We start from the raw sequence: 24786 nt of genomic DNA, 5'->3' as shown, positions 1-24786 counted from the left end.
ATGAATTTATGCATGGGTGAGATCCCTCACCCTGGCCGGCCAGCCCCAATTGGTTCTTATCAGGACTAGGCAAGATGGCCTTGATTGGCCCCGATCACGGCCAGGCAAGGGACCTCACCTGTGCATGAATTAATGCACTGGGCCTCTAGTATTAAAGGAAAGTAAAAAAGTAAGGTGAGTTTATACTCCAGATCCTATGATTCTGTGTATATGTGTGTGTGCCTCACTGTGTGTGTGTGTGTGTGTGTGTGTGTGTGTGTGTGTGTGTGTGTGTATGCAAATATTCAATAGTTTGGTAAGTATTATGATAGGTGTCCTCTAAAAATATATTGGGAGTGGTTGACACTGACTAAGAAGTGTTGCTTTAACACATGCCCTCTATTCACCTCCACATTTAACCTTGATTAAAGTCTGATTTAAATAATCAACCCATTTTTTAAAAAAAATATTTAATTCTGCTTTTTTTTTTCAGGAGCCCAACAGAAAATATAAAATTATTAAGCATGGGGATTTCAGATTTTTCTCTCTTTTAAATATGCACATAAAATCAACTTTGGTTCAAGAGTTAGAAACATTCTCTAAGTGCTGCAAAATGTGAAAAATGAGAAGTAAGCAAGACAGAGGATTAGAATCACCAGATGGAGTTCCTTAACATAAATTCAATACCTGAAAATCTTCTTAGTTATGAATTTGAAACAGACCTATAAAATCCAGTATTAAAAGTGGTACACCGAGAATTAACAAGGACGGAGGAATAGGGGTGGGCAGATGTGTTCTTGAAGAGACACTGTGAATGCAGACTATTATCTTTTCTCAATTAATTTTACTTTTTATAGGTGGTTAGATGAGTAACAAAAACCTTATGATAAAAGTGGTTTTTTTGTGATCTCTAGAAAGATGTTCTTAGTAATAAATTAAATTAGACCTGTGTATTGCTGAGCTCCCACCCATTGTATTCCCTCTTGCAAATGTCTTTGATGACAAATGCAACCTAATTACAGGTGACATAAAATCACAGAATTTGATATTTTTTTCATTCAAAATTAGGCATATAGAGATGAGGTCTTTTGATATATCTAAAATGCCAGATGCCTTTTTTTTTTTTTTTTTTTGAGATTTTGATTTGAGATGGTACAGGTCCAGGAAAGTGGGTTTTATCCCTGTGTAGATATGGTAACCTCCTTTTCCTATGAACAATAGGGCTTCTTAGTTTGCCTCATAGTGTCAGACACAGAGACAATATGGAGCCTTGACTTAAAGTGCTGCATTGGGACTGAGATGTTCTCTTTTTTTATTTTTTGGTTTAAATCCTTTTCTCATTGACCTTGATCAAATTACTTATTTTCCCAGCATTAATTTCCTCATCTATAAAATGTGAGAAACAATAGTTATTCATTCCAGAAAGAAAGCTGCCAATATGATGGCCAAGTTACATGGGCTACAGACTAACATCCTACACCATTTGCAGATGTGTGGACCTCTCACAAGAGCTTCCAGCCACTGACACCTCATTGATCAGTGCAAATCCATCACCCCTTCCTGAAAAAAAAAACCAAAAAAAAAAAAACCAGAAAGCACTTATCCCATTCATAGTGCAAGAACTGAGTGTGTTTCCTTTTTTTTTTTTTTTAAATCTTTATTGTTGAGCTTATTATAGATGTCCCTCTTTTTCCCCCCATTGTTCCCCTCCACCCTTGCCCTGATACTGGAACTCAGAGAAAGTGGGACCTTATAAGTTTAATTTGTGGTGCCAGCTTTTTAGGAACAGCAGCTGGTTCTCCAGCAGCCTGTGTGTCACTGAGCCACAATCTGCATTAGTTTTTGCAGCCCATAGTTCTTACTTCTTTTCCCAGCTCTGGAACACTGGGCTAGTGGTCTGGTGTGGGGCTGGGACCTCTTGCTTCTCTGGATGGTTCCCACAGAGACTATCTCCCTCTTGATTGAAAAAGCGGCACTTGTGGGTGTCACACCAGTCTGTTCTGTGCCTCCACACTTCCTACCAGTCTCAGTGTGCTTTCTTCTTTACTTCTCCTTGTAGGACTTCCATTTAGCCATCTTTCCAGTGGTTCTTGATGATGGCTTGTCTGTATTTTAGTTGTGATTTTGATGTGGTTGTGGGAGGTAGTGAGTTCAGGCATTTACTTATGCCTCCATCTTGGTTCTGTTTGGAGTGTCTTTTCTTAGAAGGAGAGTGATTTCTTGATCCAAGGGGCTTCTATGCTAAATAGGAATTGTTAAAAATATTATATAAACAGGAAATTATCGTTTGCACAATATCCTTAAATAGATAGTTTTGAGAATCGTGATATTATAAATCAAGGCTATAATGTGTTTAGGTTGTCTGTAGGTTCTACTGTATTTTTTGGCCATAAACAGGAGTACCTACTTAAGCGTTAATTTTTTCTGACCGTTTTTGTTGTTGTTGTATAACTTCCACCTTAACTGAATATAATGGATCTGTCAATATGCCCCAATAATTTATTTTAAAAATTATTTACCTAAAATCTAAAAAGTAATTCTTAATCTGATTTTCTGTGAAATTAACCTTGATACTATAAATTGGCAATTTTTAACCTTTTTCATCTCATGGCACACTTAAACTAATTACTAAAATTTTGCAGCACACCAAAATATATAATTTTGGCCAATGTGACAAAGAAAAGAGTATAATCTTGATTCATTCACACTGGACTACTATTGTTGTGTTGGCTGTTGTCATTTTTTAAATTTGATATATAATGTAAGGGAAAAGAGGCAAGTGACCCATGACTAAATAGTCAAGTATTGCATGTTTTAAAAGTTCTTGTGGTGCACCACCTGAAAATTACTGCTATAAATAGTACAAGAGAAGGGAAAAAAATCCCATTCCTGTATCTGGGTTGACATTTAAGACTGCTCTGTGAGGCCCCCATATATGTTGAAGACAGGGTGTATCCTGCTGGTGAGGATTTTATTGTTCCAGGGTCTATGTTGAAGCAGCTCCATATGATGTGGTGGGTGGTAGAGTAGGTTCTGGCTATTTCACAGTTGATTTCTCACCCCATGAGGGGAGATTCACTTGCCTGAAGAATTAACAGGTATGTTTGTACACACTCTAGTTGCATGAAGGATTATGGCTCTGGGCTTTGAAGGATAAACTAATGAATCATAAAGGTCAGACATCTTCCCAAATTTTCTTCTCCTTCTTCACTTGTCTGGTTGCTTAAAAAAAGTTCCTATTGCCTGTATGTCTTTAGTATAGAAAGCTCAATAGCAACAATTGGTTCTGTTCATTGGGTGGGGAGTTCTTTGCTCATTGCAATGGAAAGGGACCCCAGGTACCACATGACTATCTGCATTGAGGAGAGTCTGTGAGGTGTGAAACATAATGTGAGTCTTTTAACTTATCACTTTAGAAATGCCTATGTAAAGAGATAATCATTGTTATTAACTTATCTTTTTCCTGATGTTTTTATTCATGCTTTTTTACATGTAAATCACACTTGATTTCTTTGAGAATTCCTCGGATTCTGCTGCTGTTATTCTTGAGAATAATGTTAATCTGAGTACATATTACCTACTCCAAAAGATGACCAAATTGATCCTACAACCCCTCCCCATAAGTTGTGGGCAGCTCAGAAGTCAGTGGCCTCACTGTAGCATTCAGAGTTATTACAGATTAGGTTCTCTGGTCTTATCCTCTTCCTCAGAACTGGGGCTGTGTACACAACTGAACAGGTGATGTTGGTCTTTATTCTTAACTTGTAAACTAAAACTAAGGGAGGGTTTTATTTTTATCTTTACTAGAGGCCAGGTGCATGAAAATTCATGCACTTGGGTAGTCCCTTCAGCCTCTCCTGTGCCCTCTCACAGTCTTGAAGTCCTCGGGGGATGGCCAACTGGCAGCTTAGGCCCATTCCTTGTGGGGAGTTGCTGCCCTCCCCCTCCATCACCCATCCACCACCACTGGTCACCACTGCCCCTGATCACCATCCCCTCCCTCTGCCCACTGGCACCAGCCCGCTCACCAGCCCTGACTCCCCCCTCACCCCCCCCCGCCAACCATTAATTCTGCTGGTCAATTTGCATATTAGTATTTTATTATATAAGGTAACCTTCCTATTTTGGAAATGAAGGAACCAAGACACCAGATGATAAGTACCTACCTAAGAGTAGCCATCTGAGAAGACAATTCCTGGCTCTACACCTCTGTCATTAATTTGTAAACTAATTGGTCTCAAAATTGGTTCTATATAGAACTACTCTTCAGGAGAGAATTGACCTATATGATGCTTCATAAATCTTTCTTATTATTCTACAGTTGGTGTATGTTAAAATAAAATAAAAAAGGGACAGTATAGAGAATGTTGATTGCCAGCTCTATGTTGATTCAAAAGCCTTCTAAAAGATTATAGATATGTAAATATAACTGTTCTACATTTAAAGAAGCAAAATAAAAATGAATACAAATTAAACCCTAGCCAGTTTCATTCATTGGTTAGATTGCTGGTCTATGGACTGAATGGTCACAGGTTCAATTCTAATCAATTCAGTTGTAGGCTCAACCCCAGGGCCTGTGTGTGCATGTCTGTGTGCAGGAGGCAACTAGTCCATGTATCTCTCTAACATAAATGTTTTTTCTCTGTGTCTCTCTCCTTCCCTTCCATTCTTTCTAAAAAATCAATGGAAAAAAAATCCTTGGGTGAGGATTAACAACAACAAAATTAATGCAAATTAAAGTTTTCACCTGTAGAATTTATAAATAACTATAGATTAAGATTACAACTGATATTGTTAACTTGGATAAAATAAAATACCATCAAAATAAACTTTAAGAGAAATATATGTAAAATTACATATTTAAGTAAAATACATACATTTTGTCAGTACTGGTTAAAGGTGATCTGGCTTGAAAACACTTTGTAAAACAAGATCCAAAAGTTTTAATTGTTTAATAAGCTTTAAATGAAACAGTTAAATTAAAGAAAATAAAACTATGTAGTCTAAGGTTCTATTATTAGATTTCTAATCTGTTACTAAATTATATTGACTTTTCTCCTGAATTGTGTCTTATTCCTCCACTTAAATTTCTTTAATGATCTAGTAATAGACTTCATTATCCTTTACCTGACAGTGGCTTCTTAATGATATCTTTGCTTTTTCTCCCTCTCCCTTTTTCCTGCATGTACTTTGCATGCAGCCAATGTTATCATTGACAAATTAGATCTGATCATATCATTCCCAAGTAAATAATCCACCAATGGTTCTCAATAATTACTAAGACTGATTACTCTCTGAGGAAAGGCACCCCTCAGTATAACTTCTAATCTCTATCAGCTTTTCATTATTTTTGCAGAGGGCACCTGCATTTCTAAAGATGTGTCTTTAATTCATCTTAACCATTTTGGATCACAGTATCATGAGATTGCATTGTACTTTTATATATTTCCAGACTTTTGCTCAGGAACTCTGCTTTAAAAAAGTGTGTGATTTTTCCATTTCACCTATGACCAGCACTGCCACTGACCCATGAGGTTCCAGTGTCTTCTCCTCTGTGTAGACTATCTGATAGCCCTCAACCCCCAAATGGGAGAAATCGACTAGTTCCTTTGTGCTGCTCCTTTTCCTTTATCACAGAAAGTAAGGTGTTATTATTTTGTTCTCAGCTGATTAGAAGCTTCTGTGTTTGTTTTTGTCTTCTACTATTAAATATATTTCATAAATTGTGTTAGAATACAATTTAGGAAGCTCCCCAACCTGGAAGGGAATAATTTAGAAGAATATGTTGCCTCTCCCATCTCGCTTTCCCAGCAAAATTATTATTTAATAATTTAAATTAATATCTTTAATATTCTAAAGTGTGTTGAAAGATTTGCTTTTCTGTTCTCAGAAGCAAGGTTTTTGTGATAAGATAGAAAGTTATATGCTGTGAACCTTGGCCTCAGGGATACAAATGTAAAGATCACGAGGTCCCTCTGTCGTGGTTTTGAATGTCAGTCTGCTTTGTCTAGTGGGCTGCTCAATTTTTGTGATTGGCACATCTTACTGTGATGCAAAGACATGCAGTTCTGGCGATGGGGTTTTCAAATGGCAGTGTATTGGAAAAAATGTGTGGTCTGGAATTGAAAGGACTGTCAGAAGATGTGCTGCCTAGATGCTTGAATAATTCACTATTAGCCATTCGCTTTCATCTTAATTGAGAGTCATATATTTCTCATTACCTTTTGGTTTTCTCTTGGCACCTAATAAAGCAATCTTCACAAAGCAGTGCTAGGTTCCAGATTTATAGTGCAGTGAATAAAAGAGGTTCATTGTCCATCATTCAGAAGGAAGAAAGTCAACTGGAAGAAACGGTATTCTTTAGCATGCCAAGTGTTTAGTAATTGAACCATCTGGAGGAATTTCCAATTTTCCTAGAGACAAATGCAAAGTTCTATTCTTTCTATAAAGGAGTTAAACATTGCGAGTTAGGGAAGCCTAGAAGGAAAAAGGGAACTGTTGGGATAGCCTGGCTGTTTACAAGATTGGGCTCCAACCACAAGGACAACTATCTTTCCTGCAGATCTCATAGCATTTGAGGTTAAAAGTATATGTAGCTCTTCAAGGAATTTGCTGTGAAAGGTTTTGCCCCTTTTAAAACTCTGACTGCTTTCATTCTCTGTCCTTGGATGTGTGACTAGGACTTTATAATGACTCTAAGCTCACAATGATTTGTTTAACATGCAGAGCCCTAGTCGGTGGCTCAGTTGGTTGAAAATTATCCCATGCACTGAGAGGTCTCCTGCTTCTATTCCTGATCAGAGCACATGCTCAGGTTTGCAGGTTCAATCCCTAATAGGGAGTCTGCAGGAGGCAACCAACTGATGTTTCTTTCTCTCCTTTCCTATAGCTCTAAAATTAGTAAAGAATATATTTTTAAATAATAAAGAGATTATAGCAATGGGAAACTATTCTATTTTATCCTCCAGATCTAAAAAAAAACCCACTTTGAAGTGATAATTATATAAGTTTACAATGTCTAGCATATGCTAAATGATGCTACCACACATTGAGGGAAGGATATGAAGTAATTGGTGTGATGAGCTTTTTACTTTGTGGTCACTGTTAGTACAGATGACCCTGTTCCATTTGGATGGGTTGCCATTTTTTATTCATTGTGTCTGATCTACACGGGGTCTAGCTGAAACTGCATTCAATGCAGCATTGGCCCAGCTTATTTGGAAACCTTCATACTAACTTTAAGTATAATCATCACATTGGGGATAGCTCTTTCATAGGGAAAACAAAGAATATGGAGCTCAGTGTTTTAGAAAGTAGAGGCTGTGGTCACCTGGAGCACCTGGAGAGCTCGAGGATATTCCAGATGTCTCATTCTCTCCCCAGACCTACTGAAATAGAAATCTGCATTTTACAACTTCTCCAATTGATACGCATGCTCGCTGGGAGCTAAGTATCACTACAGGTTAACTTGGGCTCATCACTCATGGCTTGATTCCTGGCCAGGTTGTGGAGAGCAAGACCTAGGAGCAATAACATTTTCTCCAACAAAACAGGTGGCATATGATACCGTGAAATCTCTGGCACTAGCTCTGCAGTATCCACACGTGCCCCACTTAGCTCTAGATGAGAAAATAAAGCATGGGATTCAGCCTCATGGCAGCCATGTGCACAGGTGCACAATTTGGAAAAATGAATTCAATTCTATAACAAAAATGAAGCTACAGTCAAAGAAGTTTAATAAAAATGTAAATCCCTTACAACTAGCCCCCTGTGTTCCATCTCCTAATGAGCACCTGTCATCTGCTGAAATATGGGCAAGCTTCTGAGAGGTAGTTGGGCTTGTACCAAGGCCGTGGCCGGAGACCCTGTGAGGCATTTTAAAATGAACAATCCATCTAACAAATAAAAACTCGTGTCAGTGATGCAGGTGTAATCGTGTAATCACTCCAAGAGGAACCCTATGCAAATGAATCACAAAGGAAGAAGAGGCAGAACTTCTGTCTGGTATCCTGAAAACAGATTCTGAAATTTGAGATTGTAAGGAGGATAGTTTAGGAGTGTGCTGTCATTCATTTCCGAGTGGAAGTGAGGGAGGCAGGCTTGCCAGGAGGGAGCTAGGGGGTCACAGTTTGATTCTAGGTCAGGGCACATGCTCTGATTATGGGCTCAATCCCCAGTAGGGGGCATGCAGGAGGCAGCTGATTAATGAGTCCAAGTGAAACCTTGGCAAATCCCGCAGCTTACTCTAGGGTTAGGTCCTTCAGAGTTGTCCCAAATAAAGCCAACAGAGCTAAGTGTCTGTACCTCGCCCCCATCTTCATCAGTTGTGGCATGAGGCACCCCTTTTGACTGAGGGCAGTTCCAAAGGGGACCTGAACTGTAAGCTGTCAGCAGTGGGCACTCCCAACAGCAGTGGAATGAGTACTCTAATTCAATGGAGGACTCCAGGAGCACATCCCATACAACTCTGTCTGATTCAAGGCCCGAAATTGTGGAGCTCAAAGCCGCCATAGGCTTTTGATCTTCCAGTCTGCTGTACACGCCTGACAATCCACTGGAGGGATTGTGTTAAGGAGGAAAATGATTAAAATCAATTCACTGAGGGACCTGGTTTGCATTTGACCTGTCAGCAAGTAATGAAGCAACAATGTCAATCGACAGGTGAATCAAAGTCGGGGCAGAAGGAAGGGAGGAGGAAATTTGCTACAAAAAAAACAATTGCTGTAATTGGGCCCTGTGATGAGAAATGTGGAGAAAGTGTGTAGCAGACAGAGTTTGCTAAGAAAGAAGATATTTTGTGTGTGTGTGTGTGTGTGTGTGTGTGTGTGTGTGTGTCGGCAGGAATGAAAGCTGCTTTCAAATAAACCCATAACCTTCAGATAAAGGATCCCCTATCTTACCTGGCCCCAGAGGCTCAGTGGTTGAGCTTCGACCTATGAACCAGGAAGTCTCAATTCAATCCCCAGTCAGGGCATAAGCCCAGGTTGTGAGCTCAATCCCCAGTAGGGGGCATGCAGCTTTTTAAAAAAATGTTATGTGAGTGTTTTTGTTGTTGTTTTATAAAGAATCCCCTATCTTTAAGTTAGCCTGAGGACTATATGTTTCTTCTTTTTCCCTTAATTATTGATTGCCAAGTGTGTGGAATGCTAAGATATATATATATATATATATATATATATATATATATATATATATATATATATATATTGTCTTATGAAAAAGGAAGATAGACTGTCCTCAGGAGAGTAATAGGCCATGGATCTTTCTGCCCAGTGCAGCATGACCTCTGACTGCTGCCTCTGTGTGTGTCTGAAGTAACCTATGACATCACTCACTGAGGTGCCCCATTTCCACTGGGAGCCACTGCTCCAAAAGGTGCCTGAAACTAGGTCAAGCTATTGAGACTGTTACCACGTATGGAGTAAAAGGGCTTTTATAAGACTATTTCTGTGACTGTGTTCAAAACTGATAAAAATATTTCTTTCTGTCTTTGATATATATATATTCATTTTCTTTCTTTCTTTGTAAATAAAAGACAGTTTTTCTTCCCAGTCTTCGAATGCATCTCAGTCTCAATCCTGCAGCCCGAAGTGTGTACTGGAAAGTGTAATAATAAAATTATAGCATTACTGTGTGGAGGTCCAAGGATATACGTTTTAAACTATGGTTGCTACTGAGATGTTTTTAAATGTGTCAGACTCTTCACCTGGCTGCCCACCCTGGCTTGTATCCATTTTAAGAATGATTTCTTCTTTCTCTTCTTTCTTCCCCATCCTTTCCCCTCTTCATCCTACAATGCCTCACATCTTGACTGGCCAACATTTTCTCTCTTCTTTTTTTTAATATAATATATTTTTAATTGATTTTAAAGAGGAAGGGAGAGGGAGAGAGAGAGAGAAACATCAATGATGAGAAAGAATCATTGATCAGCTGCATCCTGCATACCCCACACTGGGGATCAAGCCCACAACCCAAGCATGTGCTCTGACCTGGAATTGAGCAGTGACCTCCTGGTTCATACATCGACACTCATCCATTGAACTATGCCAGTGGGGCCCAAGATCTTTACAAGTAGTGTGTGTGTAAAAGTGACCTTGGTCTCCTAAAAAAAGTTCACATATGCTGTTTGTTTTATTGGACTAGCAGCATCTCAGGGATAGGAAAATTGAAAAACAGTGCAGTTGGTTGGAATGAACTCTTTCTCACTGAGGATTGCAGTTACCACTATAACCTTTGTCACTCAGTACTAATTGGATTAGTTCTTTACATCAACCTGATCTATGCTATCTGCCTCCCAGACCTTATCACATAGCTTTTAATTAATCCCCTAGCTTTTCTCTTAGACCCCTTTTGTCCATACTACACTCAGTTGCAAAAATAAACTTCGTAAATCACAGCCTTCTTGAGTCCCTCCCTGTGTGAAATATTTCACTGTTTCCATTAAAAAAAACAATCCATGTTGTTTAGTAAAATATACAAAGCCCTTTAGACTGGTTCTCTAGTTTACTGAGGTTGGTTTTACCTCTTGTTCCTCCATCCTGTCCCCACCCACCTCTCCACATCACACTCTGTGCCTTTCTTGCTTCAAAAATTCTGAGTAGCTTGTATGTTCTTCCCGCTTGCCATAGTGTTTTACACTTCAGTGCTTTTGTGCATGTAGTTCCCACTGTCTGGAACGATCTTCTAGATGAATTGTGACATTTCAAGAAATATCTTTGTCCCAGCTTCAGAAACTAGATTTTCATTTTGATGAATAGCATGAATTGCTCTTACAGTATTTCCCCAGGCTATGTTACAAGTATTGAGGATTCCCGAGTTAATCCTGGAATCTTTCCTTCTTTCTTTCTTTCTTTCTTTCTTTCTTTCTTTCTTTCTTTCTTTCTTTCTTTCTTTCTTTTTCTTTCAATAATTCTTTATTGTTGAAAGTATTACATACACTGAGCGGCCAGATTATTATAATCTCTGAACACATAATAATCTGGCCACTCAGTGTATATCCTATATAATAAAAGGCTAATATGCAAATTGTCCCCTCAACCAGGAGTTCGACCAGCTGCAGGCTGGCCAACCGCCCATGTACTCTCCTTCTGGCCAGGCTGGCTGGACCCCACCCATGCAAGAATTCATGCACCAGGCCTCTATACTTATATATGTATATGTATATGTATAGATACATAGATGATATATATAGATATAGATATAGATATAGATATAGATATAGATATAGATATAGATATAGATATAGATATATAGATATATACACATACATACATATACACACACACACTGAGTGGCCCAATTATTATGCATTCAGAGATCATAATAATCTTGCCACTCAGTGTATGTCTCCTTTTTACACCCATTAACCTCATCCAACCCCCCTCCATTTCCCCCTGCCTCAGGCCTTCAGCACCCTATTGTCTGTGTCTATGGGTTATGCATACATGCATACAAGATTTTTGGTTGATTATTTCCCACCCACCCACCCTCCCTTGTCTTCCCTTTTACTTTCTGCACTCTGTTCATGTCTCTGGATCCACTCCATTTATCAGGTTTTTGTTGTTGTTGTTGTTATTGTTTGTTTTGTTTTTGTTACTTAGATTTCACATATGAATGCAATTATGTAATACTTGTCTTTCTCTGACTGATTTATTTCACTTAGCATGATACTCTCCAGGTCTCTTCATACTAACTCAAAGGGTAAGAGATTCTTCTTTGTTACTCCTGCATAGTATCCCATGGTATAATTATACCACGGCTTTTTTTTTTTTTTTTAATCCACTCATCTATTGATGGGCACTTGGACTGTTTCCAGATCTTAGCTATTGTAAATTGTGCTACTATGAACATAGGGTGCATACATTCTTTCTGATTGGTGCTCCAGGTTTCTTAGAATATATTCCTAGAAGTGGGATCACTGGGTCAAATGGAAGTTCCATATTTAATTTTTTAAGGAAAATTTATGTTGTTTTCTATAATGGTTGCATCAATCTGCATTTCCACCAGCAGTGTATTAGAGTTCCATTTTCTCCACATTCTCATCAGCACTTTCTAAAATAAAGCTTTGTGTGAGAACCTACTATACCTTTTTTAAAATATCCAAAAATTCTCAAAAATTGAATTCTTATTGTCTTCTCTGCAGTGTCTTCTCAGGTAATAAATGCAGTTCATATCAGAATGATGCAACATCATGTTGTTATGACTTCATCAACATCTAGAATAACAGAAAAGGTACAATTACTGAAGAGAGACTCAGTAATTGTACTATGCTCCTGAACTTGAAGTGTGTGCTAATTTCCTACATAGATAATCTTGAAGTAGGGAATCTCTAGAGATTCAGGATTGATTTGAGCATGGGTACCTTTTGCCAGCAGCCCAGAGAAATGAGAAATCTCCTGACCTGCAAGTTTGGAGAAGTGAGTCCTCATCTAGGATGTATGGTATCCTTGGGAGTCATTCGACGGACCTCTTTGAATTATGCTGTCCTGATATGCAAAATGAGGTTTTGGATTTTAAATGTTCTAAAATTTATTTCCCATGTAACAGATAATGTTGATACTTTGCTCCAATCCCTTTGGATTTCTTTTATTACTTTTTATGGGTCCCCCAGCAGTAATATGCTCTTTCTAGCAATGGCCAGTATGCAGATGGTTTTTAAAAACTCTTCTTCTCTCTTTCCTCTGGTTGGGAAACTCTCAGGTGCAATATGCACTCCCAATTTCTTTTGTGGGATCAGGCTGTGGCTACCTCTGTGGAAGTCCAGCTGTGACTTCACCTCTGCTTGTTCTCCTCTTTCCCTGCCCTGACTCCCCTCTCTCCTTGTGGGTTTTATGGCAGACTGTGTCATTATTGAATCCTTCTCCCTGGGTCTCCTTATTCTTTGGACTCAATCTAAGGTATGATCTATCTATCTATCTATCTATCTATCTATCTATCCATCCATCCATCCATCCATCTACCTATCTATCCCTTTTGAATTTATTAATAAACATTTGGTTTGGGTTTTTAGAGCTATTCTGATTAAGGTAAAGAGGAAAAGAATGTTTTTGCCTACTGAATTGTGCTTGATAAAGGTGTCTTCCAAAGTGGTTCCAGTTGAAGAAATAACTACTAAAAACACTCTTTATTAATATGTGGATTTTCTGTCATTGATATTTGTCATCCCCATATATAGTTTGGGCTATATTTTTCAAGTAAGCATTTAATAACAACTGTAACTGTTTTAAGGAGTTTAATAGACTAGGAACTGGGTAAAGACATAACAAAGGAAAGTTACAAGTGCTTTTTAATTGTTGTTGTCAGTATTGTCTAGTTTTTATCTCAAAAGCTATTTAAAATATGTTTTTATTTTTAATCAAATGTTAATGAAATGTGAAATGAAAGCTGGAATTTGATCCAAGAGTACCTGAAAGCTCATTCTGGAAAAGGCTTTGCTTATACCATCTGTGTATGAGTAGAGAGAACCAGAATGTATCAGATAATGAAGATTGGAGTAATTGAGTCTCAACTTGGAAGCCTGAGGCTTTAGTTCACTAGTGCTCAGCAGATCACCCAGAAGTGCTGCTTGTTGCAATTTGATTTCTTTTGTAGACTGACTTAGGCACATAGTTTCTACCTGATGTTTGCCATGAGTTATATAGAAACAAGGTATCTATCTATCATCTATCTATCTATCTATTATAAAAGGCTAATATGCAAAGTATCTTCTCAGGAGTTCAAACCCAAGACCAGGTGTTCAATCGCTCACTATAATGTGCACTGACCACCAAGGGGTGGCACAGAATAAAGGAAGGCCACAGTCAGCAGCCAGAAGGCCCCAATCAACCCTGATTACTGGCCAGGCCTACTTGTGCATGAATTTGAAATAAATAAAAAGGCATTTCCCACTCACTTTCATGTAATTTTCTCTGCAAGAGGCATTCTGGTTCCTTTTGTGAATCCTCACATTTAATGCTATAAACTGCTGAGAAATGTGGCACCTTTGTGCCACCCACAGAAGAGGATTTTTATGCAGTCTGTTGTGTTCAAAAAGCATGTGGGTGGGTGTCTATGCACATGTGATGGAGTGATATGTATATGTGATATCATACTTGCTACACAAACTACACTTATCACTAATTATGTGACCACTCCATTCACAAATTATTAATTATGGGGTTTAAGTAGAAAGTAAAAATCTATAATTTAATACATAGTTTAACAAATTTAATATAGATGAACTTAGTTGCCCTGGGCATTAAAAATGGAAAAATGGAGTCATTCACTTCTAATGGCCAAATACAATGTCATGCAGGTACAGAGTTGATGACTTTCATCTCAATGACACTGCTCCAGGACCGGAGAGGAAACACTTTTCTCTTTGCATTGAGCTAAGTATTATTTTCAGAATATTAAAACCCAAACTATGTTTAGCTTCCTAGCTTATAGTCTCTGAAGACCCCATCAGCCAGGTATCATTTGTTTTATTTAACTTGTAAGATTACAATAGTCTTCCTGGTGAGTTGAGCATCCTGCAGATGTTTTTTTAGGGCAGTGGCATTCAGATTTTATAAATCTCTATAACCCTAGAACTTAACAGAATAGCAAATGCCTAAAAATTCTTAGTATCCATTATAATATTAATTGTAACAAAAAGAAAAATATATACTTGATTTTTAAAATATATGCTTGCAAAGAGGTGTTTTGTTTTGTTTTGTTTTGTTTTTCTCAAAGAAAGTAGCATGATTAGTAGGAGTGCTAATTATGAGTCTTTGCAGTAATATATTTATTGAGTAACTTGGGTAACATATGGTGTGATGGTTCAGATGGCTCTAGCTCTTTATTAATAGGTGTACTGGTCTCTGGGGTAATGGGTTGCTCAATCCATATGCTATTCAGGAGACAAATTTAGTTTATGGTGACCTTGCTACAGGATCAAGTAGCATAAAAAAATGAACTGAAGTGGAAGAAATGCTTAGGTTAATGCAACAAATGTGATAATTGACCAATGTGGCAAGGCCAATTCTGTTCCAAAAATAATCAACACTGTAATCAGCACTGAATTAATGTTGTTATGGGTTATAGGTTTCAAAAATTTCCTTGTTAGCAAAATCATCTTCTAGGTAATCCTGTGGGGTTTTGAACAAACAGCAAAGCTCTTTTATAGAAACCCCACACTTGAAAAGCTAGCAAAGAGCAATGTATCTCTCCACAATAGGTTCTTGGCCTGGTTTTCCACTCTAGTTCCAAAAATCATGAGGGAAATAATCAGCTGTCCAAATAAAATGCTGAAAGGATATCACCAGATTAATAGGAAACCTTAGAAGGACATTAGAGCAAATCATAAGGATGGAGACTGTAAATAATGAAGAAGGGAACATAGAAACTTTGAGTCAATGCAAAGCTTAACATGACTTGTTAAACAGTTCTTGAGAGGGACTCTGTTTAAGAAAAATTGACCTCCTCCTCCTGTAGATCCAGGACACATGTCTTATCAGCCTCTGCACTATGAGTCTATGTGTTATTATTTTAGTTTATTGTCTTTCCTATGCTTTTCTCATGTCTTCTTATCCTCATTCTAGGTGAATGCAATCAGTGTTAGGGCTGGTGACATAGAAGGCATGTGGTCAAGGGCATTACTATGAGGAAGAAAGGGAACTAAGTAATCCAGTTATTGTGTCTTTCCCCCCTCCCATTCATGTAAGAATTCTCTGTGAAACAATTAAGAACAAGGAAAAGCCAGCAGCAGAAATGCTAACACTCAGAAGAAGAATTAATGCAGAATGCTCATGAGGATCTAATCATTGTGCTGTTTGCTTAGTTGAATCCTCCAGTCTTAGTTTTGTTTTTGTTTTTAATATAATTTTATTTATTTCAGAAAGAAAGGGAGAGGAGGAGAAATATATAAGCATTGATGGTGAGAGGGAATCATTGATTAGCTGCCTCCTAAATGCCTCCCACTGAGGATTGAGCCCACAACCCAGGCATGTGCCCTGACCAGGAATCGGACGGCGACCTCCTGGTTCATAGGTTGACGTTCAGCCACTGAGCCACTCCACCTGGGCACCTCTTGTCTTCTTAATAGACTTATACCCTGGGTACCACAAGCAGAGGCTCCAGAAAATTTGCTTTAATTTGGAGACACAAACTAAGCTAAGATTCTCTAAATAATGTTTCTAAGGAGTTGGTAAACATGATTGATCAGAAAGAAAGCACTTCCACCAGGGCTCATAATGATAATCATTCCCCTGAACAGGGCACCCATTCTATCTCTGGGCTATTTGTGGAAACTCTCACTATTAGGCTTATGGGGGAAAAAGCAAAACACTGTGTTTTGCTATAACCTTGATTATTCACATAAAGCTTTCTGCTGCACATCAGGGCCAGGACATGGTTGGCAACTGGGAAGGATACTCAACAAATATTATAGGTCCCAGAAGAAATGTGGATAAACCCTGGTATTTTTTTCTATTTTATTCACAAATAAAGCAGATATTTGACATTTTGTAACCCAACTTCAACTTAAAGACACAAAATCCTACTTAATGATTTTTTTCTTTATTCTTTTGCACAGTGATTTGAGTGGCTGGTAAACACAGTTACCTTTTGCCACATCATTTTATCTTCGGTAGATGATTCTAAATGAGCAGGGGTGCCTTGGACCTCCAGCTGCTTCATGCACCCCTTATCTGCATATTTGCCCTGAAAAGTCCAAATCCCTGAACTGCATTTTGCAGTGAAGCTGAGTGCTTATGGCCACCCTCCCAGTGGGAAGACAAATGAGCAGGTGAGGCCAAGAGCAGCATCTGTGAGTTAGCTGGCATTGTGTGCATAATTTCCACTTCAAAGAGTTCAGAGCCAGCTTGCTCAGAGTTCATTGCAGCCTGGGCTTGTCAACTAGTCAAAGTTATCTTTGGTACAATTACAGTGGATGAAAAAATCACTTACCATCTGTGACGTCAGAGCAGTGGTGAACCACAGGGTTCATGTACTTTCATTGTGAAAATGAGAAAATTAAGAAACTCATGTGTTCAACTTCTTTACAATATTTACTAGTATTGAGAACCTCTTATATGCCAGAAGGATAAAAAGGCAAAAAATCATTCAGTGTTGGTGTGTTTGAAAAGCTAACTATTTTTTTAAGTGACTTTCAAGGACCTATTTAAAATATAATCCTTAGTAGGTCTGAATTAAATGAAAAATAATAGGTACTTAGTAAACATTGCCAAATGGCTAATTGAATGGATAGAAAAAGGTAGCAGAAAAGATTATTCTAGACTGCATTTTGTGGAATGTGTGGAAGTTGGCAAGTGAGTTAGTAGCCTTAAAGAGATTAAGGAAATTAACCAGTGTTATAGTCCAACCAGTAACCAAAACAAAGGTAGAACCAAAACACTTGTCTGCTTTAGAAACCTTTCTGCTTCAGCCAATAAGCTCACTTTCCAAAAGGAAATGTTCTAAAGCATTTAAAATTGCTTAATAAAGAAGAATTTCTTTATGGTGTACTGAATGCATAATCTAACAGAACAAGAATATTTATGAACTATCTATTATTCTTAAAATATTCCTAATTATTTTTAATTCTGAACATCAACTCCTCATTATGTAGTACTAGTAAACAATTCGATTAACTACCCACTACTCACCCTAGTTTATCCTATCTATTGCCAGCAAATTTATTCTTTAGAAATTTGGTCTTAGAGAAATTAAAAAGATTATCACAAATAGAAATGGAGTGTTTTATGTAGCAGTCATCTTATTTACCAATTATATGACTGTCAGGGTACTTTTTGTTCCTCTTACTCGAGATAGAAGGAACAAAAGGAGGAGGAAAAAGTTGTTCGTGATGAGTGTTAAGAGCAGCCTAGCTCCCTGAGAGGAAGGGATGAAGATAAATCCTCTGCATTACTAAAGCATGTGAATGCCATGAAATGGTGGGGCCTGAATCAATAGATTGCATTTATATCAGAGTAAAGGAAAGAAAAAAGACTTTTGGAGTTTATATATTCAGCTCCTCTGAACAATACCTGTGTGAAGCACTGGGCTGAGAGTTGATTGTATTAAACTTGACTATTTTACTGCTACCCTTTTGGGGAGAGTGTTGTACCCAAAAATATATATTCAAAAAGTTTTGTCTTTCCCTTGTCCTTTGAGTAACTCACTTTTGGCACTCAGTGGGTTGAAGAAAATACTGACAAAAACAAACAAACAAACAAACAAAAACCCACCAAAAACAAAACAAAAAACAAAACAAACAAACAAACAAAAAAAAAACTCTCCTGTTATAGGATCCAAAGTAATAATGGTCATACCACTGCTTTCAGTTTGTTTTATTTCTTACCTTCCATAAGTTCAATATGATTTTGTGTACATTGATGGATATCTCTAAAAACATGCAAAGTAGTGAAAAGTCACTATTTTCATTTTATCAGATGTACCAGTTAATAATGCAGATTTTGTAATCAAAGAAAACACAATAATTTCAAGAGAAACATGAAAAGTGCTTTATGCAAAGTAATGTTCATTGCTAGCTACACATTTTCCCCATATTTCAGGTAATTTGTAGATATCATCCCAACAGAACTTTTCTTATTTTGAGGCAAACCACTCAGAGTCTCAATTTTTCATTTCTTCATACATATTGAAGTGCTTCTCAGAAAGTGCATGTGCCATAGATAGGAACAAGTGGCCATTTGATGGAGCAATGTCTGATGAATATGGCAGGTGGGTTAATACTTCCCAGGCAAGATCTTTTAACGTGCCTTTAACTGGGTTTGAAGTGTGTGACTGCATTTTCATGAAGCAAAATTACTTTGTAGTGTCTTCTGGCCCCATTCTGGTCATTTCCAATCAAAGCATGGTTCAAATTGATTGTTTGTTATTGGTAATGATCTGTATTAACAGTTTCACATGGTTTTAGAAGCTCATAATACACCACACCTTCCTGATCCCACCAAATGCAGAACATTGTCTTCTTTCCTAAGTGATTTGGCCTTGCAGTCAATTTTGATGGTTGACCTGGATCAACCCATAATTCTGCGCATTTGGGATTCTCAAAATAAATCCACTTTTCATTGCCAGTCACAATTCAATGCAAAAAAGACTTTCTTTCATGCTGTTGAAGCAACATTTTACTGATGACTTTTCGATTTTCTATTTGTCCTTTGTTCAGTTGATGTTGCACCCATTTTCCTTCCTCCCATTGCTTGTAAATGATTGGAAATTGTTTGCTGAGTAATGTTTAATCTTTCTGCAAGTTGTTTTTGCATTTGACATTCATCTCCATCCAATTATGCTTGCAATTGTTGGTCTTCAAACTTTTTCAGTTGACCTGGATGTTATTTGTCTTTTACTACATAGAAGTCATCATTTTTAAAGCATTTAAACCAAAATTCACAAGTATCTTGAGATGGAGCATGTTCACCATAAGCTTCCCAAAGTATATGAAAACTTGCTAAGTTTCAGCAGCACTTTTCTTCAAAATAATGAATTAAAACTTCCCGCAAATGTTTTATTTTGGAACAAAATTCACAATTTTTAAGAGTAAAAATATCTATGATATTAACACCTTCAGAAAATTTGACATATGAAGTTTTGAAACTTGTCAATACAACAAAGTAGCTTATACATCAACATATGTGTAACTCTTATCTATTGAAAAAATCTGCATTATTAACTGGTACACCTGATAAAATGGATAAAATAAATACCTACATATCACAGGAATTCTGAAAACATGCATTGTTTTATATGTTCTAGGTTTAATAGGAATTAAAGTATCATGAATATCTGACAGTGATAGCTATATGTGATTACCTAAAGGGACTTTGGTTAATTATTGAGTCTTATTTTTAAGAACATATCTCTTTAAAGTATATTCATTTGTCTCCTATTACTCTGTGTCTATTTTTGGCCAGCTATTGTTTGGATCATTAAGTTTATGATAATGAGCAAGACACACTGCTAGTCTCTGGACTTGTCTTCTCATCAAAGGAGAAGGAAAAGATGTGGTACGTGCTGTGAAGAAAATATTACTCATGGTGGTAGAGAATGACTGCCAAGGTGTGTGTGTGTGGTGGTGGGAGTTGTTATCTTTGGTGTGTGATCAAGAAAGACCTCTGAATAGGTAATCCTTGACTTGTGACTTGATGAGAAGGAGTCACACAAGTAAATATCTGGGGTAGAAAGAGCCAACCCAAAGATATTAAAAGCCATTATGGCATTTACCTGTTGGAAGAAAAGAAGAAATACCAGTGTCTGGAGGTTAGTGAGGAAAATAATTTGTGATGTAAGTGAAATGGGAGATGACAAAATTCAGATCATGGAGGGCCTTTTGTATCATTTTAAAGAGTTTGACTTAATTCCAAGGAAATTGGAAGCCATTTGTTAATCATAAGCAGGCCAATGGAAGTGAGACTGATGGCCAATGTGGGGTGGTAGATAATCTGACATATGCTTCTATTTTCAGGGACAGGCCTTCTTAAAGATCTGTTTATTGATTCAATATTATTAAATAATGTTTACTATGTACCTTGCAATGTTAGGGTCTTAGCAATTAGCAAAACAATTTGCTTCTTTTATTGAACTTCCATTCTACTTGGGTAAAAACAGGGAAAATTACTAAGGGTCATGGATAAGATACCAAAGATTTACATCTTGTTGAGTAGAAGACATCTAGGGCTCCTTTAGGAACTCATTTCAGTTTTACTTTTTGTTGTTGTGGTGGGTTTTTAACCCCTATAGTCAATAAAGCTTCCTTGTTTACCTACAATTATTTCAGTCTGTCGCTTTTATGCTGTTATCACCAAGCATAGTACACAGTCTTTTCCCGAAAGCCTTATCTCAAGAAAACGCTTCATCTCCTCAAATAGTAATTAATTTATTCTTTTTATTTATTTTCTAGAGGCTCTATTTTTAAAAATTCTTCCACAGATGTTCTATTTATTCACCCATTTTATTACTTTTATTGCTCTTCTTTAGCCACACAAAAGTACAGAAACACCCTATAAAAAGGCATTAACTCAGGTTTATTTTAGGCAGAATACTAGTATAGCAGAGGGATTACTTTGTGATTTTTATAAGAAGTCCACAATCCTGTCGTCTTCCTTCTCTCTCTCCCTCTTCTTTTTCATCCGCTCTCCCTCTATTCCTTCTTTATACCAAAATACTAGGTAAATATGTTATCTTCTTTAAAATGCTTTAGAAGTAGCTTCTTCAGAGTGAACTCTTATGTATGAGTATTTCTTTTCTTGTTAAAAATCAGTGAGACAATGAAAAAGAAGACCTTTCTGAAGATCCTTTTAAAGAAAAATGTGTTAGTCATGGCTTCCCCTACCTGTGAACTGTAATGCTCACTATTATTGCTGATTTTGGATTAAGTTCCATTACGAAAGAAAATCTTTCACACTGTGGAAAATTAAAAGGAGGAAATGGTTTTGCCTGTCCACCAGGATTTGGAAGGACTATTTTTAGTCTGATGACTTCCCACCACTTCTGGGATTTTCATGATAAGAAGAAAGGAGCTGTGATTGGCTTCTATTTTAGTGATAAAATGAATATTTTAAAATGAATAATTTTATTAGAATTTTCCTAAAAGATGGACTATAGACCAAAAATATCCTTCCTTGAAGATATAGCCCTTAAGGATGTTTCTGCTGTGTTAAAGTATTTGTAGGCTTTATAGAATATTTATGTTTCTCAAAATGGTTACTGGTTTTTCTCAACCGAGAAGTAGCAGCAATTTGCTAAGAAAGGAAAATGACTTATTTTTAATCCCCAAAAATTAAAGGATTGATTTAGATGAATGTGTGGTAGTAATTCAACATTTCTGTTTCATATATTGATAGTCTTTGTTAGAAAGATTCCTTTGGAACCTTCTAGATAGAACCTTGCAGACATCTTGCAAAGTGATTATTTGGCTTCTGCAGGAACACATATGACAATGAAATTTTTATCACCCATCATGATTGGGTCTAGCTTCTGTAAAAGTATAGTCCTTCTGTTGACAGCCTGTGCAGTTAACCATGGCTGTCCTGCCCAGATTATAAGTGTTTCTGGTGAAATATCCTAAGGCCATTCAATTGTTTCTCATACAACAGAAGTTTTAGGCCTCTCTGCATCCCACATACCTTCCTCCTAAAATTTGTGCATAGAGCTAGGCAGAAAGCTGTCATCTCAGAATAGAAATTGTCAAGGATCTTCCTCACATGAGATACTTCCATGAGACCCTATGTAATCTGATCTCTATTTGCCTCTTTAGTCATTTTCTCCCACTGCAGCCATACTGGTTTCCCTACCATATCACAAACTAGCAAAATACATTTTTTTTAACTTCAATCCTTTGTCCCTGTCTCCTGCCTTGAACTCTCTTTCCCTAGAAGGCATGTAGTGTCTTTTCTGTTGTTCTCAGCCACATTTGCCATCACCTCAGAGGGACCTGTCCTGCCCCCTCTCATTCAAAATAGGCCTCCCAATGAACAACCATTCCTTATCATGCTTTGTTAGCACTTGAAACTCCCACATATTATATTATAAATCTATATGTTTGTCTTTTCTCTGCTATCTTTGTAAGAGTATCACCTCTATTAAGGCAAGGGTTTACTTTTGTTCACCACTGTCTCTCCAGCACCCAGAAAAGTACCTAGTATATAGTAGGCAGTTAACAAATATTTGTGCCTTAGCCAGTATGGCTCAGTGTATGCAGTGTCAACCCATGGACTGAAGGGTCTTGGGTTTGATTCCAATGTAGAGCATGCACCCCAGTTGCAGGGATGCAGTCCCTATCCCCAGCCCAGATTGGGGTGCATATGGGAGGCAACCAATCAATGTGTCTCTCTCATATTGATGTCTCTCTCTCTCAGTCTCTCTTTCTCCCTTCCACTTTCTCTAAAAATCAATGGAAAAATATCCTTCAGTGAGGATTAACAAACAACAACAAAACAAAAACAACATACAAATAGTTGTGAATGTATTAATGCATTTACTATCTATGTGCAAATTGTCTGTGGGCATAGAATACAGAATAAGATTTTTTATTGCATATTTACCAGTGCATAAAACCATACAGTAAAGAATTATCTGACTCATTGTGAATCCAAACAGCATTTGGGCTTTTATGCCCAGATGATAAAAAGTACCGTGTGTGTGTGTGTGTGTGTGTGTGTGTGTGTGTGTGTGTGTATACAATGAATATGTGATTTAGAGACTTGTGACCAAGTTCTCTGGATTGTAGAACCAGGAAAATGACAAAAGTGTATGAAGTGAAGGAAAGTGAGTCAGTAAGACTGCTCACTGCACATGAATTTCCAAGGATACAGTTGTTCTTGAACAATTGCAGTCCGTATATCAAAATAAGCACTTTATTGAGTAGGGTAAAAGGAGTTGCTGGTGAGGCTATAAATTCTCTCCCAGAACAGATGATAACTGGGCCCTTTAATCCTGGGGGGAAGGGGCATAAATTCCCTGAAAGTGTCTGTCGCAGGGAATTGCTCTGCATTTGTCATGTCTGCCTCTTGCATCTTTCATGAATGTCATAGAGTCTAAAGAATTGGCACTTCTTGGTGAAGATGATGAAATAGTCATTACACTTGTCTTTTCTGCTGCATGGTGCTTTTAAAGTGATCCCACTGAGATTGTAGCATGCCCTTCCAACCTCCTCTCGTTTCTTGGCTCCTGAGGTGTCAGGCATCAGATCCAAGAAGCACTGTGTCATTGGCCTTACACTTGTCGAGACTGCACAGATCTGTGGGCTAAAACTTCAGTTTGCTTATTCCCCTATTGCAGATCTTAAGATGTGGGAAGGGAACAGGGGAGAATTTCTTAAAGCTCAAAATAGATCATTTACAAGGGAGTAGAGAAATTCTAGCTGTAGCTTACATTCTAGAGATTGGTCTGTAACTTTTGCAGATATTTTCACCTCTTTTTGTCTCACTTCCTCATGGACTAAGAATAATACATCAAAAGAGGATTCCTTTATATCTGATTTTTAAATAACATATTTTATGGATTTTTTTTACAGAGATGAAGGGAGAGAGATAATTAGAAACATCAATGAGAGAGAAACATTGGTCAGCTACCTCCTGCACACCTCCTACTGGGTTTGTGTCTGCAACCAAGGTACATGTCCTCGACTGGAATCGAACCTGAGACCTTTCATTCTACAGTACGACACTCTATCCACTGAGGGCTGATTTTTTATTTTTATATTCAAATATAAGGCTTCAGATTATTGTATAAGAGATAAAGCATATATATGCAGATAAAATACTGATGATAGAATGTAGGATATGTGAACTTCGCCATTCTCCCTCCTGCCACTCTCTCTACATACTTTAAACTTGTTTCAAGAGACTCTTACTACAGAAACAGCTACCTTAAGTGACAGAGTGTAAACATATGAATTAAAGCTTTTTATTAATCAAGAAATACATTTTTAAGGTCATACTTTAGAGATGGCAATAAATAGTATAGAATGGACTCTAGGTTGGAGTCAAGAGAGTTCTAATTTGGCTCTACCACTCATTGTGTGACCTTGGCCAAATTTTATAACTTCTTTGGCCTCAATATTTGCATCTACATACAATGAGATCAGATAATGGCTCTCAAATTCTCGTTCTAGTTCTATGCCAAAGGATTTGATGTGTTCAGCATAGGACTCGGCCATCATGGGGACACACAAAAGCACATGACATTACCATGGCTTCCAGGAACTTAGAAAATCTAATCATGTCCATAGAAACTCTAATTCCTACTGGGCAACAGATCCAGCACAACATGGGTCCTGGGTCTGTTTTGTCATCCTTGAATGTGAAATAGGAATATTTTTTGAAA

At 37.5% G+C, this 24786-nt stretch overlaps 1 protein-coding gene across 19 annotated transcripts in view; it reads left to right on the top strand.

The window, feature by feature from the left end:
* The window catches only part of NRXN3 (neurexin 3), a 1462974-nt gene that overhangs the window by 1073132 nt on the left and 365056 nt on the right, over nucleotides 1-24786 (top strand). The gene's annotated exons all lie outside the window — the stretch shown is intronic.

Source organism: Pipistrellus kuhlii, unplaced genomic scaffold, assembly GCF_014108245.1.
Source record: "Pipistrellus kuhlii isolate mPipKuh1 unplaced genomic scaffold, mPipKuh1.p scaffold_m20_p_1, whole genome shotgun sequence".
Lineage (NCBI taxonomy): Eukaryota > Metazoa > Chordata > Mammalia > Chiroptera > Vespertilionidae > Pipistrellus > Pipistrellus kuhlii.
Note: the sequence above shows the minus strand (reverse complement) of the source record. Positions and strands in the feature narration are given on the sequence as shown.